The sequence below is a fragment of the Tenrec ecaudatus genome, chromosome 1 (genome assembly GCF_050624435.1).
Source record: "Tenrec ecaudatus isolate mTenEca1 chromosome 1, mTenEca1.hap1, whole genome shotgun sequence".
Classification (NCBI taxonomy): Eukaryota; Metazoa; Chordata; class Mammalia; order Afrosoricida; family Tenrecidae; genus Tenrec; species Tenrec ecaudatus.
The window spans coordinates 179,457,217-179,483,007 of record NC_134530.1 but is presented as its reverse complement, the minus strand read 5'-3'; the positions used below and the strand labels follow the sequence as shown (position 1 = coordinate 179,483,007).

At 39.5% G+C, this 25,791-nt stretch overlaps 1 protein-coding gene across 2 annotated transcripts in view; it reads right to left on the bottom strand.

Annotated features, from left to right (window-relative positions):
- Nucleotides 1-25,791, bottom strand: part of POU2F1 (POU class 2 homeobox 1) — a 239,499-nt gene that overhangs the window by 80,966 nt on the left and 132,742 nt on the right. The gene's annotated exons all lie outside the window — the stretch shown is intronic.

Genomic DNA, 25,791 nt, shown 5'->3' with positions numbered 1-25,791 from the left:
TGTATGAGAACTTGCTGTACTTTCTAAACAATTTTTCAGTTAACCTAAAACAAATTTTTAAAAATTTCTGTTAAAAAATGAGGGGAAAGTACTTAGGATCACTTTCATATGGCACACACTAGTAGTCTCAAGAATGTAAAGTTACATATTTTATCATTGTCTGCTGTCTTTGTGCAGAAAGTCATTACTTATGATGATTTTAAGATAATGCACCATTAGAGAAAGATGATATCAAAAAAATCAACAAGATTGAAAATAAAGATGAGAATTTGAAAAAACAAAGATAAGAATATAGAGATTAGTATACAATCAAAAAGAAGTCTCCAAAGCCAAGTATTTCACCACCAAGAAGTCAATAAAAATTCCTCACAGTGATTCTATTTTTTAAGTTTTCATAACAACAGTATCAGGTCCCTTGTTAATTGCAAAGCAGTATAACGTATAAGACTGCTTGATTTATTTCAGTGATCCCTGCTGTAGAACCTGCCATAATCGTCTGTGAAGGAGTTCTGGTGGCATAGTGGTTATGCACTGAGCTGCTACCCTGAAAGCCAAGGGTTTGAACCTCCCCAGCCACTCAGGACAAAGATGAGGCTGTCTAGTCCCATAAAAATATAAAGTCTCAGAAACTCAAAAGGAACAATTGTACTCTGTCCCATAGGTCACTGAGTTGGAATCAACTAAATGGCACTGAGTTTTTGTTTGGATAATGGTTTAAACTGCCTAGTTATCTCCCTCTTTGTTGATGCTGGGAAATAACACGAAGGTAGCTTTCACTGCCAATGTACTGCATCAAGTCAACGCTGGCTCATAGCAATCCTATACGGGAACCCAAGGCTGCGTATCTTTCCATGGGCAGAAAGCCTCCTCTCTGCCTCATGACTCAAAGCTAGTAAGGCAAAAGGAATTCTCCTAGATAACAGTCCACAGAGAAATACACATATTGAAGATGCAAAGGCAGGCAACGTCTTTTAAGAAGATACTTGGGTTTCATTGGGAGGTATGGGATATTTCAGAGGTCCTTGATTCTGTCTAATCACTCAGATAAGTGATGTTGAAATTGTCTGTCAATTAAAAGTGATAGTGAAAAGATGACAGTAAAGGACACCTACATTAGAAGATATAAAGACAAAGAGGTCTAGAAGAGGCTCAATTACAGATTATTCAAAAGCAAACCTCAAAGCACTTACAAATATTTGAAGACTAGTGTGCCTCAGGGGCCAGGAAGAAGTCTCCAAGGACAGTCATTCAGCACCATCACTGGTACAGAGATTAGAATCTGGCCAGTGAGCCAATGCTTTTGGATTCTGTGATCACAAGTTCCATGGTGAAACACAAAGAAAGCCGTGAAAAGAAATAATAAAACAAAATGAAATAGTGTAAGATAAACAACAAACCAGAAACGCCAGCCCAGTTGTTAAAAAAATAGAACACTTCTGTTCAAATTGACAAGAAGAGTGAAGAATCAACACACAAATTTGAACAACTACAAAGGCATCGTTTTTAAATGATGGAGGAGTAAAACTGAACAATTTTATGTTAATATTTACAAATGTATACATCTATACAAAATAGAAGTTACTAATAGCCTTACACATGATTAAGTAGAAAACCCAGAGTCCCATAGCAATTAAAGAAATGTAACCAGCAGGTAAATTCTTCCCCAAGAAAATGAAAAGCCTGGAGAATTTACTAAAAGGAGTTTAAAAAAAACTCCGAGGAACAAATAATACCAATGTTGTACAAACTTCTCCAGAGAACAGTGGCAGTGGCAAAAAGCAGAAACATTTCCTAAATCGTTTTATGAAGATAATATAACTTTGATATCAAAATCTGATGAAGAGAAATATGTGAAAAGAAGAAATGTCAGTTTCATTTACAAACATGTATAAAAAATCTGAAGTGACAGCACACCTAACTTTCTAAGATAAAATATCACTGAGGTAGATTTATTCTAGGAATGCAAGACTGTTCTAGGGTTAAAAAAAAAATCAAGTCATATGATTCACTACACTCATCAAAGTGTTAAAACTTCATAGAATAACAAGATGCAGAAAATTCCTGGATAAATTTCCATAACCACTTATATTAAAAATTCTAGGCATAGGCATAAATGGAAACTTTTAAAATTTGATAAAGAACAATTCTTAAAAATTAAATAATATATTTAATGGTGAAACATCAATGTGAATAATTAGGTTTTATGTCCATCTGGCAGAGCCAGGATTCTCAGTGGTTTGGCAGTTAAAAACCTAGTAAGCCCCCATGATGTGACCTAACAAAGTAATCACTTCCAAAAATGGGATCTGCTAGGGACAGCCAATCAGTTGTAAGGTTAGGGTAGGAATACAGCACTGATGTAACCAATTTAAAAAGAATTTCTTCAAGGGATTGTGGCCTATTTTAAATATAGGCAGACCCCATGGGAAATCGTTGGAATTGGGCCAATGGCCTGCCACAATGCCTAATCATCCTGGGAATTGTCGGTGGCCTGCCGTCTAACCTGTTGACCTGGGGATCACTGGCCTCTGCACCAACCAGCCTGTCATGTTCTTGTTGATAGACTACTACTCTTCCACACTCCCATCCACTATAATCTAACCCACCGCGACCCTAGAGGATGGGGGACAGCTGCCTCTCGAGTTCCAGGGAGTGGAAACCTTCAGGAGAGTAGAGAGCCTTATCCCTTATCTTTCTCCCTCAGACTGGGTGGTGGCTCCACACTGCTGACCTTCCCAACGCATAGCCCACTAGGCCACCAGGGTCCTTTTCCTGGCAATTCTGGGTTCATCAATTCCTACAGCTATGAGTCAGGTTAAAGACCAGCCTAATACCTGATCCATGAACTTGCCCAGACTTGGACTTGCCGAATTCTACAACTGTGTGAGCTATCTTCTTGATATAGATGTACACACAAACATACATAAGCACAAACCCACCCCCACTGGATTTGCTTCTCCTGACCACCCAGCTTAAGACAATCAAAAGGCATCCATTTTAATACTAAGAACAAAAAGTGGCAGCTACCATCATTTCTATTCAATGTTATATTGGAAGGCCTAGCCAGAGAAATAAGGCAAAAAAAGAAAACTTCAGAGTTGAAAAAAAAAGAAATTATTATTATCAGGTAATCTGACCATGGTTATAATAGCCTCAAGAATCGAAAGATTTAGCCTTTTGCCCTGCTGTGTCACTCAAAGCCAGATGGGTCACTAGCAGTTGTCCTGGAGCCATTCATGAAAATCTGGCCAGGGTTCCCTCTCTTATTATGTGTGCACAAACTGGCACGTCTGATGCAGAAATACAGCCTATTATGTACTGACAGTGTTGCCATTTGTATGCAAAAAAGTTAGGCTGTATCAGGTTGAATTAAGTGACTTTATAAAATGGATTAGCCAAGACATCTACTCAATAACAACTACAACAACAAAAGCCAATGCTTTTTGGGGTTATTTTAGTAAAATAAAAATTTTCAAGTATGTTAGTCCAGGTGGACTAGAGAAACAAATCCATACACACTCATATGTGTCTAGGAAAGAACTTTATATACAAGAGCAGTTGAATATTGAGAAAACATGCCAGCCCAGTCCAGGTCAAGTCCACAAGTCCGATATTAGCCTATATGTCCAATACCAATCTATAAAGTCCTCTTCAGACCCATGAAACACATGCAATGACGCCGAATGCAGGAAGATCACAGGCCAGTGGGTGGGAAGTCTTGTGGATCCAGTGGCTGTGTAAGCATCTCAGCGCTGGCAGGGGTCTCCACATGGCTTCTCCGGCTCCAAAGGTCTGGCTCCATCAGCCTCTCTCCATCTGTCTTTTCCACTGGTGGTCTTGCAAGGAATGACCATGTGTGCTATCTCCAGCAAGCTATTTATCTCCTTTGCACCTCCAAAATGAGGCCATCAAGCTACTACCTGATTGATAAGCTAGACTCCACCCCTTCACTCTGAATTCTCAAATTGACACCAGATTATATAACTACCAGTTAGTATATGGCTGCAATACACAAAATATACTTGTAATGTGTCTTTCTATACAACAAATTGAAAAAAAGCTTTGAGATTATATTCATAAAATTACTAATTCATTTTAAAGTTCTAGAATAAATCTACCAAGCTACAGGAATTCCTGTACGCTAAAAACTATGAAACTTAATTTTAAAAGATTAAAGAAGATATTACTACGTGTTCATTATTTGGAAGTTTCAACTTTGTAAAGATATCAGTTATCCTCAAACTCACCTATGAAATAAAAGTAATTTCATATCAAAATTGCAAACGTTTGCCTCCCAACCCCTCTCACTTTCGGCATGGGAGATGGGGAACTTGCTAAATTAATCCTAAAACAGAAATAAAAATACAAAGGGCCAAGATACTTCAAAAAAGGAACACAATGGAGGGATTTTCATTAAGCTAATGAGAAGAATATACCAGTAGTACAGAAGAATCTAGAGCCACACATATATGGGCACTGGAGAAAAAAAAGAGGTGATATTGTTGATCAGTGAAGAAAGGATACCATTGTTAATAAATGGCACTGAAACAACTGGGTATGCATTTAAGAAAGTTACATTACCACTTGACATCACACCAACAAACAACAATACAAACCCAAAACTATGAAAGGTTTCATATGAAAGCTTTAAAAGACAGCATTTTTCAAAGATAATATAAGAAACAAAACTGTAACATTGGGGAAAGGAAAGGGCTGTGATTGAATTTTTAAAAACCCCATAAACTTACCTACTTTAAAATGAACTCTCTGTCCATCAAAGAATTCTATAAAACGAATGAAAGGAGATAATATCTACAGTAGGAAAGGGCTTCAAACCATTTGTAGAAAAACAGAGTTGTATGATAATGAAAATTTCCCACATAGAATATGAGCAAATGGAATGAGTATGAATTCTATAAAATGAGAAACACAAATGCTACAAAATATAAGGATACTCTACCTGCTTAGCAACTGGATAATTATACATTAAAGCTCCAATGAGACGCCACTTCATAATCCCTAGATTGACTAGTTTAAAAAAATTGATTGATATCAAGTTTGGATGACACTGAATTTCTCATCCATTGATGTTAGCAGTATAAGCCAATATAAGCCCTTTCAAAAACTGGCAAGCAGTACTGAGCAAATACATTACTAAGTAAATATGCTGGAGACCTTTCCCACACATTATGCATCAAGATCTCAGTACCCAATTACTTATGTTAGTTTTGTTTCCAATAGCAAAAGTGTAAAAATAATCCAAATTTCTTCCAAAAATGTAGCAATGAATAGACAAATTGTGGTATGTTCATAATTCCATTGGAATATTACATCCAATGGAAATGAATGACAGAGCCCTGGTCATGACGGGGGTTAGGCACTGGACTACTAAACAAAGGCCAGCAGACTGAATGAAGGAGAAGGTGAAGCTACTTGCGTTTTACAGCCTCTGAAGGGCATTAGAGAAGAATCTGAAAATGGGAGCTGCTCCACAGGAGAAAGAAAAGGCTTTCCACTCCCTCAGCTTTACAGCTTTGGAAATCCACAGGAGTAGTTCTACCCTGCCTTGTAAGGTCCCTATGAGTTAGAATCAGCTAGACGGCAGTGCGTTTGGTAAGTATGTCCTACATATATGGCTGTCTTGTACTCTCATAAAATGAATGGGTGATACTATGTAAATAAGGCTTCTGTGTTCCACCAAGAGGACTGGTCATTTTTGTTATCATGCTAGGCCGGCTTACAAAAGAGCCAATCTTAGAGTTTGAGAGGGGACTTTACTACCACCACAAAGAAAAGCCTGAAGCAAAATAAGTCCTTTGTATTTAGGCGTCCCAGGCACTGATATTCTCCTAAGCCAAGGATAGAGAGAATTAAAACACTAGAGGGTATGTGTGGGCATTAAACAGTTGTCACAATGGAGTTGTCCCCAGAAAGGTGCCAACCACTCACAATATACAGATCGATGGCAGTAGACTAACTGCTCGAATCCAGCAGACCCCAGGCATACTACTCTGGAATGGAGTAAGACACTTGACTCCCAACCCAGTCAATCTCTTTTACCTCTCCCCCAGACCAATGAGAGGCTCACCCTTCTTTTCCTAAACTGGTCAAATGTGTATCATCACTCATAATCCACCCACCTCACTAGCCAACCACCCTACCGACTTGTTGAATGCTACTGGTTCAAAGAAAGGCAGTGGCCAATGCCCATCCAACCCACACTTATATGTACCACCAGACAAGCAATCAGAGCCTTGTACTCACACATCAAGGCAATAATCCACCCAGCCCAAAGACAGGTAGTGAGGGCGCCAGTGTGAGAGACTAGAGACTAGAGTAGCACATCAAGCCTGCCTACATGGAAACATAAAAAAATCAGGGAACAACATGAAAACATGTAATTAACAAACAGATATAATAATATCTCCATGCAGGAATCTTGGTGGTGTAGTGGGTTATGTGTTTGACTGCTAACCACAAGGTGAGCAGTTCAACCAGCAAATCCTTCAAGGGAGAAAAATAAGTCTTTCTACTTCCATAAAGAGTTAGTCTTAGAAACCCATGGCAGTTCTATCCTGTCCCATACGGTCACTATGAGTAGAAATTGACTTGATGGTAGTAAGTGAGCTTTGAACACAACAGATAAAAAAATCAAATCACCTAAAGAGACAGACAAAATGGCTACAGCAAGTTAACAAAGAACTAGGACATGGGTCAGAGGAAGAAATGAAAACAGAAGTAACTGATATGGAACTCAAAAGACATAGGGCTCTCAAAGAACTCAGGAAGAGATAAAGGAAAACACAAATAAGCAGAGGAAAACATAGACAAAATTCTACAGTGATATTCTGAAAATAGAAAAAGAAAATGGCAAAATAGACTAATAGAAACCACAGAATAGGGAGCAACTATAAAACCCCAGAACAGGCCAGTGGGGGCTGTGGGCAGGAAAAAAAACCCCAGAACATTAACACTAAATTTTCATGAAGCAGTAATACAATTGAAGAACAAATGGGTAGAACTGAATCAAAGAAGTGGGAATCGGCAAAATAAGAGAACAAATCCCTTGATGCCAATCTTGTTAGATAAATGATCAGGGAGGGAAAATGAAGAAAGACTAAAAATTATATGGGACAGCATCCAGAAGAATAATTTATGCATAATGAAATGATAACAGAAAGAACCAAAATAAGGGAGAAAATTTCAAAGATTTGCTGACAAACAATTCCTGTTGTAATGAGATGCTATTCACACAAGAAACTCAACAAACTCCAGATAGACCCCTAAAAGAAAACCACCAAAATACATTACTGTTAGTAAAGGTATGGGACGCCGTCTGACTTCCTCTAACCGCACAGGGAAAAGGAGAGTCAAACTCAACATCAGCCAAGGTCATTTCCTGTAAGGCATGAATCAGACATGCCTCCACCTCACCAATTCTAACAGCAGCCATCTCTTCTACAGCACTCTCTATTTCCCTGCAGCTTTCCATAACTCACTGCAATGACCACATAGAACCCACAGACCATATTCATGGTTAGGGGCTTCTTGGGGAAATTAACAGAGTATAATTGGGGATCAGGAATGCTCTTGGTGCCATTCTTCCAGACAGGCCAGCTTCTTCTCAGCCATGCAACCAGACACACCTTTGCCTGGTCTGTATGGTCACATAGCCCTCTTGGCCCCTGGGTTGCTTGGGCAATACTACAAATACACCTATTCCAAAGGTGCTGATAAATTCTCAAAGGGCAAAACAACTCTTCTGAGCTTCAACCGGAAGGCAATCAGCTTTAGCATTATGGGTCAGCAAATCTAGCGCCCCAATTAAGTGCCTTAAGGTAACCCACTTCTCAAGGAAGCCTCCTTACTGAGAAGCATTCAAGTCTATTCAGCGAACTGGAAAGCCCACCACTGTGTTTTGTGCACTGGCCCTTCGTTCTGTTGTTGCTGTTCCTCTGCACGTCCTCTCCTGCTTCTCTGCTGTCACAGCTTTCTGTCCCTGGGTCAAAGAGGCTCCAATGAGCCTCTTGGAGTCCAAAGGATGCACTCCACTCCTGGGTTCTTCTTTCATTAGTGGTAGGCAGATTCCAAGCTTCCAAGATGGCGAATTTTATGTGCAGCAGGATGGTAAAATTGACCCATCTCCACATGAAGATTTCCAAGTTTTTACAACCATAATTAATCCTGCTAATAATCATTCACAACTACGGAATCATGTAATCCTATCAGCACCTCCCCACCCTTCTCTTACTTGGATCATCAAGGAAAAAGGAAATACATACAATATGCACAGTACCATCTAGCTCTTTGGCGGGAGTTACAAAGGTTATAACTACAAGAGACCTATTAAATAATTTCCAGGCCGTAAATAAACTTCCAAAACACACAAAAATAGCTCCACGAGAGCACCCTGGGCAAAACAAACTTTTACTCAATAAGGGGAACCAATAAAACTAGGTTCTGCTTTCTCAGCAGAAACCATATAGGCAAGATGGCAATTGGATGACATATATAAAACCCCGAGAGAGAAAAAAATAAACACCACCAACAAAGAATTATATATCCAATAAAACTGTCTCTCAAATATGCTGGTGATATTACTATTAGAGTATTTCTAGAAAAACAGAAATTAAGGAAATCTGTAGAAATTAGATCAATATCACAAGAAATACTTAAGGTAGTTTTTCAGACAGAGAATTAATAAAATCAGATAACAACCCAAGATTGAAACACATAACATCACCCACAAGCCAACTGAAATAAGCTATTTTCAAAAAGTAAGATAACGCTACAAGGAAACCAGAGATACTAAACTATAAATGATGACAACTCAAAATAAAATGAGAGAATGGTGTAGTTACACAACTTCTAAATAATAAGTTTAAGTCAATATCAAGATAGAACAGACTGCTTTAAACTTTGCAACAAATTATAAAGTGGGAAATTATAAAGACTCAGTATACACAAAATCACGTGCAACACAAGAAGTACAAACAAAATAAATCTTCAGAAGAATGAGGGAGGGGAAAGGCAAAATAGTAAGTTTTAATAATCATGCTGATTATATCAAGACATATCAATATGATGCCTAAAAGAAACTGACTTTAGACATAAAGATAAAAATAAGCTTAAAAAAGTAAAAGTATGAAAAAAGTCAAGCAAATAATTTTAAAAGTATAGACTGACATTAATTTCTGACAAAATAAAACTTTTAGATAAAAACTATTATAAGAGGCACATACATGCAATGATTAAGATAAAGAGGATATATAACCACAATAAACATCTATACCCAATGAGTCCCCAAATTCGTAAATCAAACTTGAACAGAATTGTAGAAAAATTATTTGACAGTAGAATAATTTTAACATATCACTTATAATGAAAAAGAACTGAAAATAAATTCAGCAAAAATATACACAATTTAAACAAGATAATCATCAGCTTAATCTCTCAGATATCTACAGAACACTGCACCCAACATCACAGGAACATATTCTTTTCAGTGTACAGAGATGATTCTGGATATTGGACATATACTATTCCACAATTCAAGCAATGATAAATTTATAGTCAATATAATACAAAAAGCATCATCTCACATCACCACACTATAAATTAGTAATCAATCCTGGGAAGATGGGGGAAATGATCAAATATGTGGAAATTGAATAACAATTTAAAAATCAGTTGAGTATTAAATAAAAATGAAGAAATAAATTTCTAGAATCAAATGAGAATGAAAACACAATAGCATACCAAAACCTTTCAGACACAACAAAACCAATGCTCAAAGGTCAATGTACACCAATAAATGCACACATCAAAAAAAGAAGAGCCAAAAATTAACACCTTAACGCTTAACCTTCCAACTCCAACAAATAGGAAAAAGAGTAGGGAAGGGGGAAAAGCACACAGACATTTGAAATTAAATAATAAATACTAGAGCAGACATAAACCACAGAAAAACAAAATACGGAATCAACACGACTAGAAGTTGGTTGTTTGAAAGGATTGAGCAAATTGGCAAACCAGGTCAAAATAATGAAAAAGGGATACCAAAGTACAAGTATCATAAAGAAGAGATAAAATGGATGACATTAGGCCAGAACCAACTAAAATAAATAATGACTGAATAATATAAAGAAGTGTGTGCTCCAGCAAATTTGAAAACCTAGGAGTAGACAAATTTTAGAAATAAATACCTAAATTAACAAAGTCTTGGGTAGAAATTTTGCATGATAGATAGGGGAAGAAGAAATTCGGCAAGTCCATCAAAGAACAAAATATCCTATCATTGGCTACACACCTCCATGATACGATCGCCGAGGACAAACGGGTACATAAGCAAATGTGGCAAAGAAAGCTGATGGTGCCCGGCTATCAAAAGAGATAGTGTCTGGTGTCTTAAAGGCTTGAAGGTGAACAAGCGGCCATCTAGCTCAGAAGCAACAAAGCCCACATGGAAGTAGCACACCAGCTTCTGCGATCATGAGGTGTCAAAGGGATCACCCCCCAAAAAAATCTTACCATAGTGAATGAAGGGGGAAGTGCAGAGTGGAGACCCAAAGCCCATTTGTCGGCCACTGGAGATCCCCTCGCAGAGGGGTCTAGGGGAGGAGATGAGTCAGTCAGGGTACGATGTGGCATCGATGAAGAATACAGCTTTCCTCCAGTTCCAAAATGCCCCACCCCCACCCACTACCATGATCCGAATTCTACCTTGCAAGTCTGGATAAAGCAGAGGTTGTACACTGGTGCAGATAGGAGCTGGAGGCACAGGGAATCCAGGGTGGATGATACCTTCAGGACCAGGTGTGTGAGCGGAAATACTGGGAAAGTAGAGGGAGAGTGGGTTGGAAAGGGGGAACCGATTACAAGGATCTACATGTGACCTCCTCCCTGGGGGACGGATAACAGACATGGGAGTGAAGGGAGACGTCGGATAGGGCAAGATACGACAAAATTATAATCTATAAATTTTCAAGGGCTGATGAGAGAGGGGGGAGCGGGGAGGGAGGGGAAAAGAGGACCTGATGTAAAGGGCTTAAGTGGAGAGCAAATGCTTCGAAAATGATTAAGACAAAGAATGTACAGATGTGCTTTATACAATTGATGTATGTATATGTATGGATTGTGATAAGAGTTGTATGTGCCCCTAATAAAGTGTTTTTTAAAAAAAGGAATTCGGCAAGTCTTAAAAATTCACATAAAGAAAGGAAAATAATCATGTCCTAGATAGCTTTGCTGATGATGAGCTATACTCAATTAATCTGGCCCTTCTAGCCATAATACCGTATGTGAAATGTTATAATTTTAGATTTAATATGCCTCTGGCTACAGTTTCATTTTGGAGGGCATTAAAAAATAAAAGTCACTGCGGACTCCTAGTGATGCTATCATACAAAGTAGAACAGCCCCTTTGAGTTTCTGAGACTGTAATTGTTTACAGGAGTAGAAAGCTTCATCTTTCTCCCATGTAGCGGCTGATGGGATTGGAGCCCAGTGTGTAGCTACTACACCACCTGGAATCCCCCTGGTGGGCATTCTTTGCCCAGGACATAGGATGAGATTAAGATCTGACCTTAGTAGAATGGGTGTGAATCAAACTTCACTCTTTGTTTGATGGTTATCCTGGTTCCTGTTACTTATAATGGATGTAAGGAATTACATGCTACAGATGAGGGAAGAAAGAAACCTGTTTCTGGAGTGTTCTGGGGAAAAGTCTGGCTGATAAGATTAGTGTGAGGCCAATGAACACTGGAAACATTTTGCCAGAGGCCCCAGGTCCTATGTGCATAAATGAAACACAGTCCAGAAGCAGAGAACAGACAATTACATTTGGGTGAAATCAGATTATACAAGGTAACTCCCACCAACTGACATTTTTCTGCAAGGGGGAAGATATTGATAGGATGTGCCTGTGAGGAATTATTAACAGATTCCCAAAATGCCATTCTGATGGGCATAAAATAAACCCACTGAGAAGAGGGGGTATAATTTCATCACCCACTAGCAAGCGCCCAAAATGGAGAGTCCTATAGCTCCAGTATATGGCTTACCTTTGAAACTTTGGACTGAACTGTACCCACTACCCCATAGCATGACGCATTTCCTCGAACTTCCATGAGTTCCGTAGGACACCACAATGACTTGTAGAAGACAGAGATGTAAGGGGCCATACTGAAGGGGCAGAGCAGGGTGGCAGCAATGGCGGAAACTTGCAGCTTACAAGAGTTGGACTTTTTCCATCTCATCTCCAGTTTCTTGGGACTAGTTTAGTATTAATTCATATAAAAGAAATTATTGCTACAGGTAAACTCTGCCATACATTCAGGAAAAAGCAGACACTAATTCCGCTAAAACTACGGTAGAACAATGAGAAGGATAGAATATTCTCAAATTCATTCCATAAAGCAAGAGCTCTGACACAAAAAAATCAGACAGACACTCCTAAAGAGGAAAATTACATCCAATATCCTTTGTGAACATAGTCGCAAACATTCTCCACAATATCCTAAAACAATAGAATCCAACAGACATAAAAATTAATAATACTATAAAGTACAGCATGACCAAATGGGCTTCAAGCCAGTTATATAAGGTTTGTTCAGCGTTAGAAAAATCATGTAATGCACCATATAAATTAAACAAAGGAGAAGAAACTTATGACAATATCAATCAACATAGGAAAGGTATTTGATAAAATCCAACACGCCTTTCTGATGAAAACATTCAGTTTGGCATAATAGGAATTTGAGGGGGTAACCCCCCAAAAAAATCCACTGGGCAGAGATCCCTCTCACACATACACACACACCCAGGCTCTGATGTCTCCTGGGAAGGTTCTCTCTGGTCAGAGTGAACTTTTTTGTTGAAAAAGCAGTTTCATTCACACCTCATTTTTTGTGATGGCTGATTTAAGAGAACAGCATGCACCTGTGAAATTTTGTTTCCTGCTCAGGAAAAATACTGCAGAAACTGTTGTGATGTTGAATACAGCTTACAAGGACAGCACAGTGGGAAAAACTCAAGTGTATGAGTGGTTTTCTCATTTCAAAAAAGGTAGCATGTTAATTGATGACAAACCTCGTTCTGGACATCCATCAACTTCCCAAAGGACGAAAAGGTTGACTCAGTGTGTTTGGAGTTCATTCCATCAGGTCAGACTGTTAATCAAGCTTTCTATTTAGAGGTTCACAGTATGGATCCCAAAAGGCCTAATTTGTGGCACAGGAGACTGGTTTTGCCACCATGGCAATGCATCTGCTCACATGGTCATTCCAGTAGGCCAGTGTTGAGCAAAAAAAACCCCAGCATTCTTCTCTTGCCACATGCACCTCACTTCACTGCGTGCACCTTCCTTTTGTTTCCGCAAATGAAAGGGGACATGAAAGGACAGCAATATGACACAACAGAGGTGAAGAAAAAAACGAGGGAGGTGCTGTCAGCCATCCAAACAGATGAGTTTGGACAATGGAATAAAATCGCAGATTTGACAAATGCATTAAGTGTAATGGAGAGTAAGGCGATAAGCTTGTTTTGTAAAAATTATTACTTTGAAAAAATATCCATTTGGGCGGGGGTTACCCTCCTGTACACAGGACAGTCCAACATGATGTAGGGCATAGATGCAAAACTTCAATAGCCAGCATTCTCATCAGAGAAAGGCTGAAAGCATCCCCCTAGAATGGGAACCTTGTAAGAAAGCTCTCTAGCACCACTCTTACTCAACAGTGTACTAGAAGTCCTACCCAGAGCAGTGAGGCAATGACATAAAATAAAAGCAGCAAGTGGGCAAAGAAGAAGTAAACAATCTCTATTTGCAGAGATGATCCTATACATTGAAAATCTAAGTCACTCGACAGGAACATCGCTTACAGAAGAATTCTACAAAGTGGCAAAGTACACAGTCAACAATCAGATTCTTCTAACAAAGAGGGCACTGAAAGAGAAATCAGGTAAACAATATCATTTATAGAAGTCACCCCAAAGATGAAATACTTAGGAATAAACCTAACACGAGACATAGAAAGATATACACAAGAAACACTACAAAGCACTTGTGTTAGTCTGAGGACTTTAGAGAAACAAATCCTCAGAAACTCATATTTATAAGAGAGTTTTATATAAAGAGTAAGTGCACATCAAGAAAACATCCCAACCCAGTGCTGCCCAAGCCCACAAGTTCAACACCAATCCACAAGTCCTCCTCCATCTCACAAAACACACGCAATGATGCCGACTTCAGGAAGAAAGCCAAGTCAGTGAGCGTGTAAGCATCTCAGTGCTTGCAGGGGTCTCCATACAGCTGCTCCAGTACCCAGGGCTGCATTGGGGTAGGTCCATGAAGCTTCCCTTGGGGATGTCTTACAGGAAGTGGGTTTGCCAGCTGAAGCAGGGAACTGGCTAAAGCAGCTGCACCCTGGTCCGACCATCACAAAGCAAGAGACTCGAGAACTAGAAAGGTGAGGCTCACTGAGCCATTTATCTCTCCGTAACCCCACATGTGCTTATCGGCCAGGTTGGCACAATAAACTTTAACTCAGCACTACTACAAGAAAATAAAATACATACAATGGACAGGAAGACTTATCATAGTGGAAATGTCAATAGTATAAATATAACAAAACAGCAATCCAGATTCTGTCAACATTTTCAAAAGAGATTGAAAAAAATGAATCAACTTTCTCTGAAAGGAAAAGGACTGCATATAAGCCAAGCACTACTGAAGAAGAACATCGTAAGAGGCTTCACAATTCCCAAACTCAAAACCTATTACACAGTAAGGGTAGCCAAAACAGACAATGGAAGAGAATCGTAGATCTAGGAGTAAAACCCTCCACTTATGCGTAGTTCATTTTCATCAAAGGACCAAAAGTCAATTAAATGGAAAGAGAGTCTCATTAACAAATGGTGCTGGCAAGATGAAACAGGATCCATAGCTTCCACCATAATAACCTAAGACCTCCAAAAAAAAACGAGTAAAAAGCAAACCTATAGACTGAGGCAATTTTTTCTGCAATATTTTATTTAACAAGGGCCTTACCTCTAAATTTATAGAAAATTTTAATACGTTATCAACAAAAAGGAAATATTCTAATTAAAAAATGGTGAAATGGTATGAACAAGACACCACCAAGTAAGACAGGTAGTAAACAAGTAAGCAGAGATGTTTCCAATCATCAACTCGCTTGAGGGATGCAAATCAAAACAAGAAGACATCATCTCACCCTGGCAATAATAGCAATGGTAAAAGGAAAGAAAAACAAAAACAGAAAACAACAAATGCAGGCAACTTGGCACTCTCGTACACAGCTAGAATTCTAAAATGATACAACCACAGTGGAAAATTGAACGGTGCCTCTTTAAAAACATTAGAAATAGAGATACCAAATAATTCATCAATCTTAAACCAAGGGATATGTCCTAAAGCAGCGGTTCTAACCTGTGGGTCACGACCCCTTTGGTAGTTGAACAACCCTTTCACAGGGGTTGCCTGATTCATTAACAGTAGCAAAATTAGTTATGAAGTAGCAACGAAAATAATTTTATGGTTGGGGGGCGGGGGAAAATCACCACAACATAAGGAACCAGATTAAAGGGTCACGGCATTAGGAAGGCAGAGAACCACTGTCCTAGAGCAATAGGAGCAGATAAGACAATTCATAAACATTGAATTCTTATGTAAGATCTCTTTGAGACTTAGCTAGAAACTAGAGTAAGTCAAAAAGTATTTCCGCTGATTCCAACCCTTTGCAACCCTATAGGATAAGTTGAACTGCCCCTGTTTCTGAGACTATAAATCTTGATGGGAGGACAATGCCTCGTCTTTCAACCTTGGAGTAGTTGGTGACTCTGAACTGCTCACCTTGAGACTTGCAACATAACATGTAACACACTATACCAATAAAAATAATAATTTTTTAAAAAAAACCTTACTGCTATAGAGTCAATTCCAATTCACAGCAACCCTGTTTAAGGCAGTGCCCCTGCAGGTTTCTGAGACTATAACTCATTATAGCACTAGAAAGCCCCATTTTTCCTCCTGAGAAGCAGCTGATGGTTTTAACTGCTGACTTTGTGGTTAGCAGCTCAATGTATAACCACTAACCCACGGATTCTTTTAATCTCATTAAGGTGCCTTGGGGAAAAAAGTTCAATGAAAACAGTGGCTTTCGAGAACACCTGGCTTGCTCACTTAGATTCAATGCAGAGAGAGAAGTCTGCTCAAACGATTATGGTGACCATGTTTAGGAATTCCCAAGGGGTAATCTTGATAGATTTTTTTCTTGAAGGACATAGGAAGATCAGAAACTTATTACAAAGAACTTTTAAGGAAATAGAAAACTGTGTTATTGAGAAAGAAAATTTGTGCCACGGAGTTTCTTTCCATCAGTAAAGTGCACCTGCTCATTCTTTAAAGTTAGCAAGTGCTATGTGAATTTCACTTGGAAACTTTACCCCACCAATCCTTTAGCCCTGATCTTGCCTCCTCAGACTTCTTTTTGTTCCCCAAACTCAAAGACCCTTTAAAAAGGAACACCATTTGGGTCCCTTGAGGATGCTAGAACTGCTGTTTTGATGTGATGTAAATCAAAGAGTGCAGTCAGTCCGCTGGGGGAAAGGGCTAAAGAGATGGAAGTATCACCTTCAGAAGCATATAGACCTTGATGGAGGATGTCAAAAAACAATAGTTTCCCTTCACATTTGATACTTTTGTTTGAGAAAGGTTTCTACAATTTTAGAGCAAAACTTTTTAAACTTACCTTCAACACATCTAAAGGAGACCAGGACACTTTACAGAAGAAGAAATCTCTCTTAGCTATTGTTAAATTCTTTTTCTAAGTGCATAAAAATGGATTTGTTATTGTGGATTTCAGACCAAAGTATCAGAATCACTCAAATCACGAAGCAGAATTAACCAGAGGGCAGAAGTTTGTAGAGAATTGGCTTTTCTGGAACCCTGGGAAATATTTGTTTAAATACTCCATTTTCTACAGAACAAACACGATGTGTTCTCAATGGAGACTTACACCCTGAAAACATAAAAGAGCACATTGTCTTTTTCAGTCTCAGCTATAGAAAGACTCTACTTGCATGCACAGTATAGTTATCATAGGCAGTTACTTGTTCTATGCTGGGGGGAGGCTATATGTACTGCCCTGTGTGGTGCAAACTGCTACCAGGATTTGCTGCTAGCCAATAGGTTTGAGTGCACCCAGAGATATGTCACAAAAAGAGTCTGGTGATTGAATTCCTGAAAGCTATGGAGCCCAGTTCTACTCTGACACATTTGGGGTTGCCACTGGTCAGAATGGACTCCAAAGCAATTATGTTTAGACTGGTTTAAGACCCTTTGCTTTCAAGGGTCTTAGCTTAACTAACCTTAGAGTGTATGGGATCTTTTTTGGGGGGAAAGTACAGCCCATCTTCTGGACTTTTAAAAAAAATCATTTTATTGGGGGTTCGTACAACTCTTATCACAATCCATACATACAGCCATTGTGTCAAGCACATTTGTACATTTGTTACCCCATCATTCTCAAGACATTTTCTTTCTACTTGAGCCCTTGTTATCAGCTCATTTTCCCCCTCCCTCCTCGTTCCCCCTCCCTCATGAACCCTTGATATTTTATAAATTATTATTGTTATATCTTACAGTCCGCCGTCTCCCTTCACTCACTTTTCTGTTGTCTATATCCCAGGGAGGAGGTTATATGTAGGTCCTTGTAATCATGGACCACCTATTTTTATCTACTCCAATGTAACGGCAAATGTGTAACATGAACAGAGAGATTACCCAACTGTTTCCTAAATTAAGAACTTCTTAACTACAAGAATGGAACAGGGTGGGACAGCGTCTAATCTCCTCTAACATTATGAGGAAGGGGCCGTGGTGGCACAGTGGGTCATGTGTTGGGCTACTAACCACAAATTCAGCAGTTCACGTCCAGCCGCCAGACTGTAGGGCAAAGAGAAGGTCTTCTGTGCCCATGAAGAGTGATTACCTAAGAAACCTACAGGAGCAGAGTTTCACTCCCTGTCCTTTAGGGTTGCTATGAGTTGGAAGAAATTTGATGGCACTGGAAAAATGTCACAGAAAAGGAGACTCAAACTCAACATCAGCTCAAAGCTAATTTCTGGTTCTTATAGGAGAAGGTCAGACATTTCTCTACCCTCAACATTCTAATTCTGACATCAACTGTCCCTCCTTACCTTCTTCTTTGCTGAGTTCAATAATCCATTGAAGTGGCCACACAGGACTCAGAGACAGCACTCAGAATTATGGGGTTTATTAGGAAAGTCAATAGGTTACAATTCAGGTTCAGAGAAATCCAGGATACAGTTCTTCCACAGGACAGCCTCTTCCAGCTATGCTCTCAGGTATACCCCTTTCTTGTTCTCAGGTTCTCAGCCACATGGCTTTTTGGCCTTTGTCCTGCTTGGGTAATATTATAATGCTGCTTTAATGCTACGAAGAAATACACAGAATAGGTATGCCATTCTGTCAGTATCCTCAGCCTGAAGACACTCACTTCTAGCTCAGTGGGTCAGCAAACCTCATGTCCAAGACAAAAAAGCCTGGGAGGTAACCCACTGCTGTCTGAAGGCAGTCAGCTCATTGGCTCAGTGGACAGGAAAGCCTGCCACTCTGTCCAGTGCTTTAGGTATTGCTGCTATGGCTGTGGGCCCTACTCTCCTGCTTCTCCGCCACTTCTCCAGTGTCACAGCTCTGTGTCCTGGTTATGTGAAGGGACTTTGTGGTCCAAAGCACACACTCCACTCTTGGAGTCATAGTAATAGTAAGATTGCCCCCTTTTTTCCTTCTGAGTTGGCTCATTTTAAACTCCCAGGAAAGCAAAACTGACCAATCCCCACATTAGTGTCTTACATATCATGGTCCCAACAGATATGGGTATCATGCAGCTTATTTACATTATCACCTTGGTGGGTTACAAACCCCTCATATTTGCATATGACTAGAGGGTCTAACAAGTAATTTGCTAGACCGCCTTCAGCAACAGGACTGTCCATCATTCATCTCCGAAATTGCTCTTTTTTTGAATCAGGCTTTACCTTTAGAAAAAGAGTTTTTGGTAAAGTTATAGTTGTGACTATAAACACAAGCTCTTACTTTTAGCAAGATAATACTTTCCCCTTACAACCATGTTCTATTTTCATGTAATTATTCAGATATAAACAGTCACCACCACCACAACGGAGAACCAAGAATATTATATACAAAAGGGATTCTGCTGTCAGACTAAGCACTAGATTAAACAAATACAAGTATCTACTCAGCACTGATGTGCCAGGTATTGAAGAGATAGATTAATAAAGCAGTCCTTACTCTTAAGTAGTTCTCAAACCTACTCATTCACCTATTAAACAAATACCGTATAAACTCGACTATAAGCCGAAACGATTATCAACTGAGTCACCTAATTTTACCACAAAAACTACATAAAAAATCATGAGGTGTCAATGGGATCAGGAATCAGGCATCAAAGAACAAAAAAACATATCATTGTGAATGAGGGGGAGTGTGTAGTGGAGACCCAAAGCCCATCTGTAGGCAACTGGACATCGCCTTACAGAAGGATTTGGGGGTGGGGGGAGACAAGCCAGTCAGGGTGCAGTGTAGCACTCATGAAACATACAATTTTCCTCTAGTTCTTTAATGCGCCCCCCCCCTCCTCACTATCATGATCCCAATTCTACCTAACAAATCTGGCTAAACCAGAGGATGTACACTGGCACAGATAAGAAAAGAACTGGAAACACAGAGAATCCAGGACAGATAATGAGGGTAATGACACCAGGAGGAGGGGAAGGGGAAGTTGGCAGAGAAAAGGGGAACCAATCACAAGGATCTGCAGGTAGCTTCTTTCAATTGAACCACCATTAAATGGGTGGAATCTGGACAGTGAAAATTCAGGAAGATTCAATTATGGTTATAGTAAAATTCTATATTATTGTAAACGCAAAAAGTCTTATCAGAAGTGACAATGTATCGTGTATATGATAGATGATTACTACATAGCTGCTAAAAACTTCTACTGCAACTGTATTGTAATTTTTCATATTCTAAGTAATAGTACATATGTTATTTTAGTTGTTTTTAAATATCCTCTTGTAGACAATCAATGACATCAATGATGCAGGCATGACAAAATTTCTATAGGTGGTTGATGTTTGTCAAATTCTGAAGTCTATAGGGACTGGATGCTATTAACAATTTTTAATCACCTTTATTTTTAATTGTAGAAAAATAAATGAGTGGGTGTGATCAATCAGCTTTAAAGCCAAGTTTTTAATATTTTATATTAAGTATTCTCAAAAGAACTACCTACTCCGGACACCAACAAAACCAGAAAGCAAATCCTGTCCTAGTAGCATATTAACATTTTTGTTACAAAGAAAAATTTACCAAACATGTAGCCTGCTCCATCTACTGCATTCTTTCACAAATAATACTCACTATGCTTTCATTGTCAATTGCATAACCCCAGCTTCCTGCATGTTGTTTTTATATACTTATTAAGCAATTAAAAAAGAAGGTTGCTGGCTTCAATTGACCCCAAGACATAATTAAACTATGAAATAAGCAGGTCTAATATAATCTAATGGTTTCACTTATAATTATTTTATAAGGTTTCTATATTCCACTGTTAAGCTAATACACTGTCATTATCAACTAGATGAATAGAAGGGGAAAAAACAGTTTATTTTCTGATTACCAGGAACTACTAAACTTGATACCTGGCTTCTTGAGGCTTATTCCTTTATTATAAATTATGATCAAAAGTACCATTTTTCTAACTATTTTTATATACATATGCAGAAGACTGCAAAAAATTATTTCAGAACAGATGAATATGATTTACCTGTAATATAGGAGGCTAGGTGCAATTCACTTCTGGAAATAGATGCATCTGCTTGTTATTTGCATGTGTGTTGTGACAGAGAGATGATGCTGCCTATTTCCCAAGTTGATCAAACGCTCCTGACTTCCTCCTATGTTTGAGCCATGAGACAGTGAAATGGTGGCAGCTCTCTGCCTTCAACTCCCTGAAAGCTTCAGTAAAACTCCTTACTGATGTTATTTGCTGTTAGGAGTCTTAGCTTGCAATATGCCCCTTTGTTACCAATCCCCTTCATTGTTGTTGTGTTTTGTCACATTCTATACCGGGTCTCATTTTCCCAATATCAGGAGAACATCTCTAATTGCTCATTCTTATCCAGATGGAGCCCTGGGGATTCTGTTAGTGCTGAACTGCTAACCACAAAGGTGCAGTTCAAATTCACTAGCTACTCTGAGGGAGAAAGATAAGGCTCTCTGTTCCATTGGGGGATAGACAACAGGAAATGGGTGAAGGGAGACGTCGGACAATGTAAGATATGACAAAATAATAATAATTTATAAATTATCAAGGGTTCATGAGGGAAGAGGTCAGAGAGGGAAGGGGCAAATGAGGAGCTGATACCAAGGGCTCTAGTAGAAAGCAAATGTTTTGACAAGAGGGCAACAAATGTACAAATGTGCTGGACACACAATGGATGAATATATGGCTTGTGATAAGAGTTGTACAAGCCTCCAATAAAATGATTAAAACAAATTCAAAGCCTGTAGAGCCAATGTAAGATTGCTGATTAGGAATATACGGGATGGCACTAAGTAGCCTTATCCAGAATCCTTTCTCATCTACCAAAAAATTTACCACTGATGTGCACAATCTCCATCTTTTATCCTTTCATTTCTCCACCTTAATAATATTGAACACCATCTACCCTAGGTTACTTCATCTACCAGGCTCAATAACCCTCATCTCAGAAAGTTGGTTCCTGAATAATCCATTTTTTGTTGTTTTAACCACTCCCCATTACTAGCTCCTCCTTCATTTTTTTAAGGTGGAGCATATTCATGTATTTTTTTATTTAATCATTTTATTGTGGGCTCATCAATTCATATCACAATACATACATACATACATACATTGTGTCAAGAACATATGTACATTTGTTGCCATCATTCTTAAACATTTGCCTTCTACTTGAGCCCTTAATATCTGCTGCTAACTGCTCCTTCTTAATAGTAAAACAAACGAAAACAAACGCATTAACTTCGTAATTCTGACACATGGCAACCTTTACAGAACAGAGTAGAGTTGCCCCCACAGTTCCCAAGCTGTCAATCCTTAAGGAAGCAGATCAACCCACGAACCTTTTGGTAGGCAGCCAACAGCTTTAGCCACTGTACCACCAGGGACCCCTCCCTCTCTAATATATGAGGAAATTCAAATTTCTCTACTGGGGGAAAACTTTCCTGTACCACTGTAATTTCACCTTCTCACTTTCATCATCACCATCGTTATTGTCACCTTTACAATAATCATAATAAATATCTGACACTCACCCAACTTTTACTGAGTCCCACACTTCTATTTGCTTTCCATACATTTAGCAATTCTATGAGACGATCTACTGATATTAATGTCCAGCTCACATGTGAGAAAACTGTGGCACAGAGAAAAACACCACCACTAGTATGTGAAATAAACAGGCTCTAAGCCTACAGGGATTTATTCCAACATATGAGTGCTTAACCATCATGCTATAACGCCAAATTCACTCACTGCCATTGAGTCGATGCTGACTCATAGCAACCCTATAGGTCCGGGTAAAAGTACCTCTTTGAGTTTCTGAAACTGTAAGTCTTTATGGGAGTAGAAAGCCCCCGTCTTTCTCTCAAGAAATGGCTGATGGTTTCGACTACTGACATTAGTTAGTGGCCCAGTGTGTGACAGGGCTCCACCCCTGCTGGCAGCAGTCGCCTCTAGCTCAGGGCAGCCTGTCAGAAGAGGGAAACTGCTCCAAAGGGTTCCCAAGCCTGTGATCATTAGGAAAGCAGAAGGCCACCATCTTCCTCCTGCAGGTGGCTGTTGTGTGCACCACTGAGCTGCGAGTTAACAGTCAAATGCTAAGTCCTGCATCACCACAGGCCCTTCTATGTTACACAGTCTCTCACAAAACTTCCATTAGAAGAGCTGTCAACAGTCATCATTCTTCTTCCTCGTTCATTTACTCCTCTACCTACAACGACTCCTTTCTCTACAACCTAAAACCTCTTTTAGAAGGTTCTGAGTAAATAACAACCAAATCTCACACCGGGAACCTAACTGCTCTCAAGTAGATGCTGGCTCATAGTGACCCTATGGTTCTGTGAGTTTCTGTTCACAGGAGGAGAAAGGCCTGTCTCTCGGACATGGACAGCTGGGGTTTCCAACTGCTGACCTTACATCTATGAGCCCAACGTGTGACCACTAAGCCATCAGAGCTCCATTTTAAGCCTCCTACTATCTGGAGGACTAAAGTGTGTCAGACTTAAGCTCTGGTGACTTTCAAACCCCTCAGATGCATGTGAAAGTTGGATGATGAGTAAGGAAAACTGAAGAATTAAAGCATTTTAATGATGGTTCTGGAGAAGAACATTCAAAGTACTAAGAACTACCAAAAAAAACCAAACAACAAATCTGTCTTAGAAGAAGGACACAGCTAGGATGCTCCTTAGAATCAAGGGTGGTGAGACTTGGGGTCACATATTTTGGACATGTTATCAGGAGATCCAGTGCCTGGAAAAGGACATCATGCTTGGTAAAGTGGAGAGGTAGTTGAAAAAGATAAAAAAGGAAGACCTTCAAGGAAGAAGACTGATGGTGGATGCAACACTGGGCTCAAACGTAACAGACTGGGCAGTATCTCCTCCTGTTGTGTACAAGGTCACTAAGGCCTGGAACCAACTCAAGGGCAGCGCACAACAACAGTACATCTTTACTTCTCTGCAGGACTTGACCAGGTGGTACAGGGCACTCCTGGAACTCACTGCCTGGCTCACCTCTGACCTCTGTGACTTCTCCTCCTCGATCTCCTTTCTAGCTAACATGGACCCACTACCTAGATGTGGCTACTGAGCACCTGAAATGTGGCTAGTGACTAGAAGCTCAATTATTAATTTGATTTCATTTGAACTTCACAGCCAGAACTACTGTACTTCAGTCCCTCATCTTCAATGGCATAGGTGAGTCCTGTCCATGGTCCCTTTCTCACCATATTCCACACTCTCCAAGCAGCCTCCTCTTCCTGCTGAGGACTCCTGCACCGTTACAGGAAGCCCAGAGCTCTATCTCAAGAGCACTGTCTCTTCAATGGCCCATGCCTTCAACTAGATCTACCATGCTGCTACTGTTGGGTGGCTTTAAGCAACCCAGTGTGACAGAGGAAAACTGCTCCATATGGCACCTGAACACATTATTTTCAGAACTGACTGCATCACCTCATAGTCTAGTTTGCACTTCCCCCTCACAGAGTCCCTACTCAAGAGAACAGCACCACATCCATCCCAGCCCCAAGCCAAAAGTGGGAAATCATTTTAAATTACTTCTTTCCTCCCTTCTTTATTTCCTTCCTGGTATTGGTTGTCCTCTCATGAATGGCTCATTAAATTTGACCCCTAGTTTTCACTGCTGCTGCTCTAGGCCAGGAGGCTAGATAATGGATCTAATTGAAAGAATAATGGAGTCTGGTTTTTTGCTGCAAGCAAGATGTAAAGTGCAACATGGTTGGAAAATTCTTTTATACTTGTTGGGGGGAAAACATGAAAAAAGTGACAGGACATGAAACTAAGCTGCCTTCTTAGATAACAGGGAGAAAATCATAGACAATCTGATCATCTGTGTCTAGAGCGGCCCTTTAAATACAAATCCTGTCATCAGTGTTCCAAGTTTCTCCTAGTAACGCATTAGACTAGCTACTACTGTTAACATAGTAAATTAGATATGTGGTTAGCACTTTGTGAGAGGATTAAGTCCCTCACTCACTCAGCAAGAATCTCATCCGAACTCAGGTGCCATTCCCTATGCTTGCAGACCAGATCAAAGCCTGCTGCCCCCACCCAAGCCTAACTAGCACTTAATTCTCATGCTTCATCTATTCTTACTAAGATTTTTTCCAAATGATATGGTATATTACATTTCGCACATGCTTTCTCTATAGGTTTCTTGAGAACAAATCCATATATTATATAAATTATAATCAACTACAGTGACCCTACTGAATACAGTATAGCATCTTGTCATAGGAGAGGAAACATAAAGGATAACATAGCTCCAGGATAAGAGAATGGGTTTTGGTTCAAATGCTGCCTCTGCCACCTTTGTGGAAAGCTGTGGGCCTTTATCCAGCAATGGAACATCTCTGTGCCTCCATTTCCTTATCCACAGAACAAAGATGAAAACAATACCTCCTGGTGGTAGGACACAAAGTGCTTAACACATCAAGTACACATTTTGTGAATGACAGCCACCACTGCTGTATTATACAGTGCAGTAAGTCACTGTGTACTAAATGGTCAAACAAATCGAGAAGAATTAAAATAGGGCATGATTCTCAGAAGACTGCCTGGCTTTTTCAGAAGATGAAAAAAAATCATTTTACCTGTGTCACACTCCTAAGGGCCCAATTCAAAAGAATAGAGATGACAGCGTTGTCTAGCAGAAGAGGCTACATCAAAGGGACCTATCCCCCATCCGCGGAGGATGTCGGCTACAAGCTAGGAAGACTGATGAAAGAAATTTGCCTTTTGATTTCAAGTGAACAAGGTTTTCATATTTGTCCAGTATTTCTTAACATTGAGTACATGCTTTGGCTTTTCCTACAGATTATAAAACTTTATACAAGTTCTTAACTTTTCCAACTGTCGTTTGTAATAGAATTAATCAGGCTTAGTTT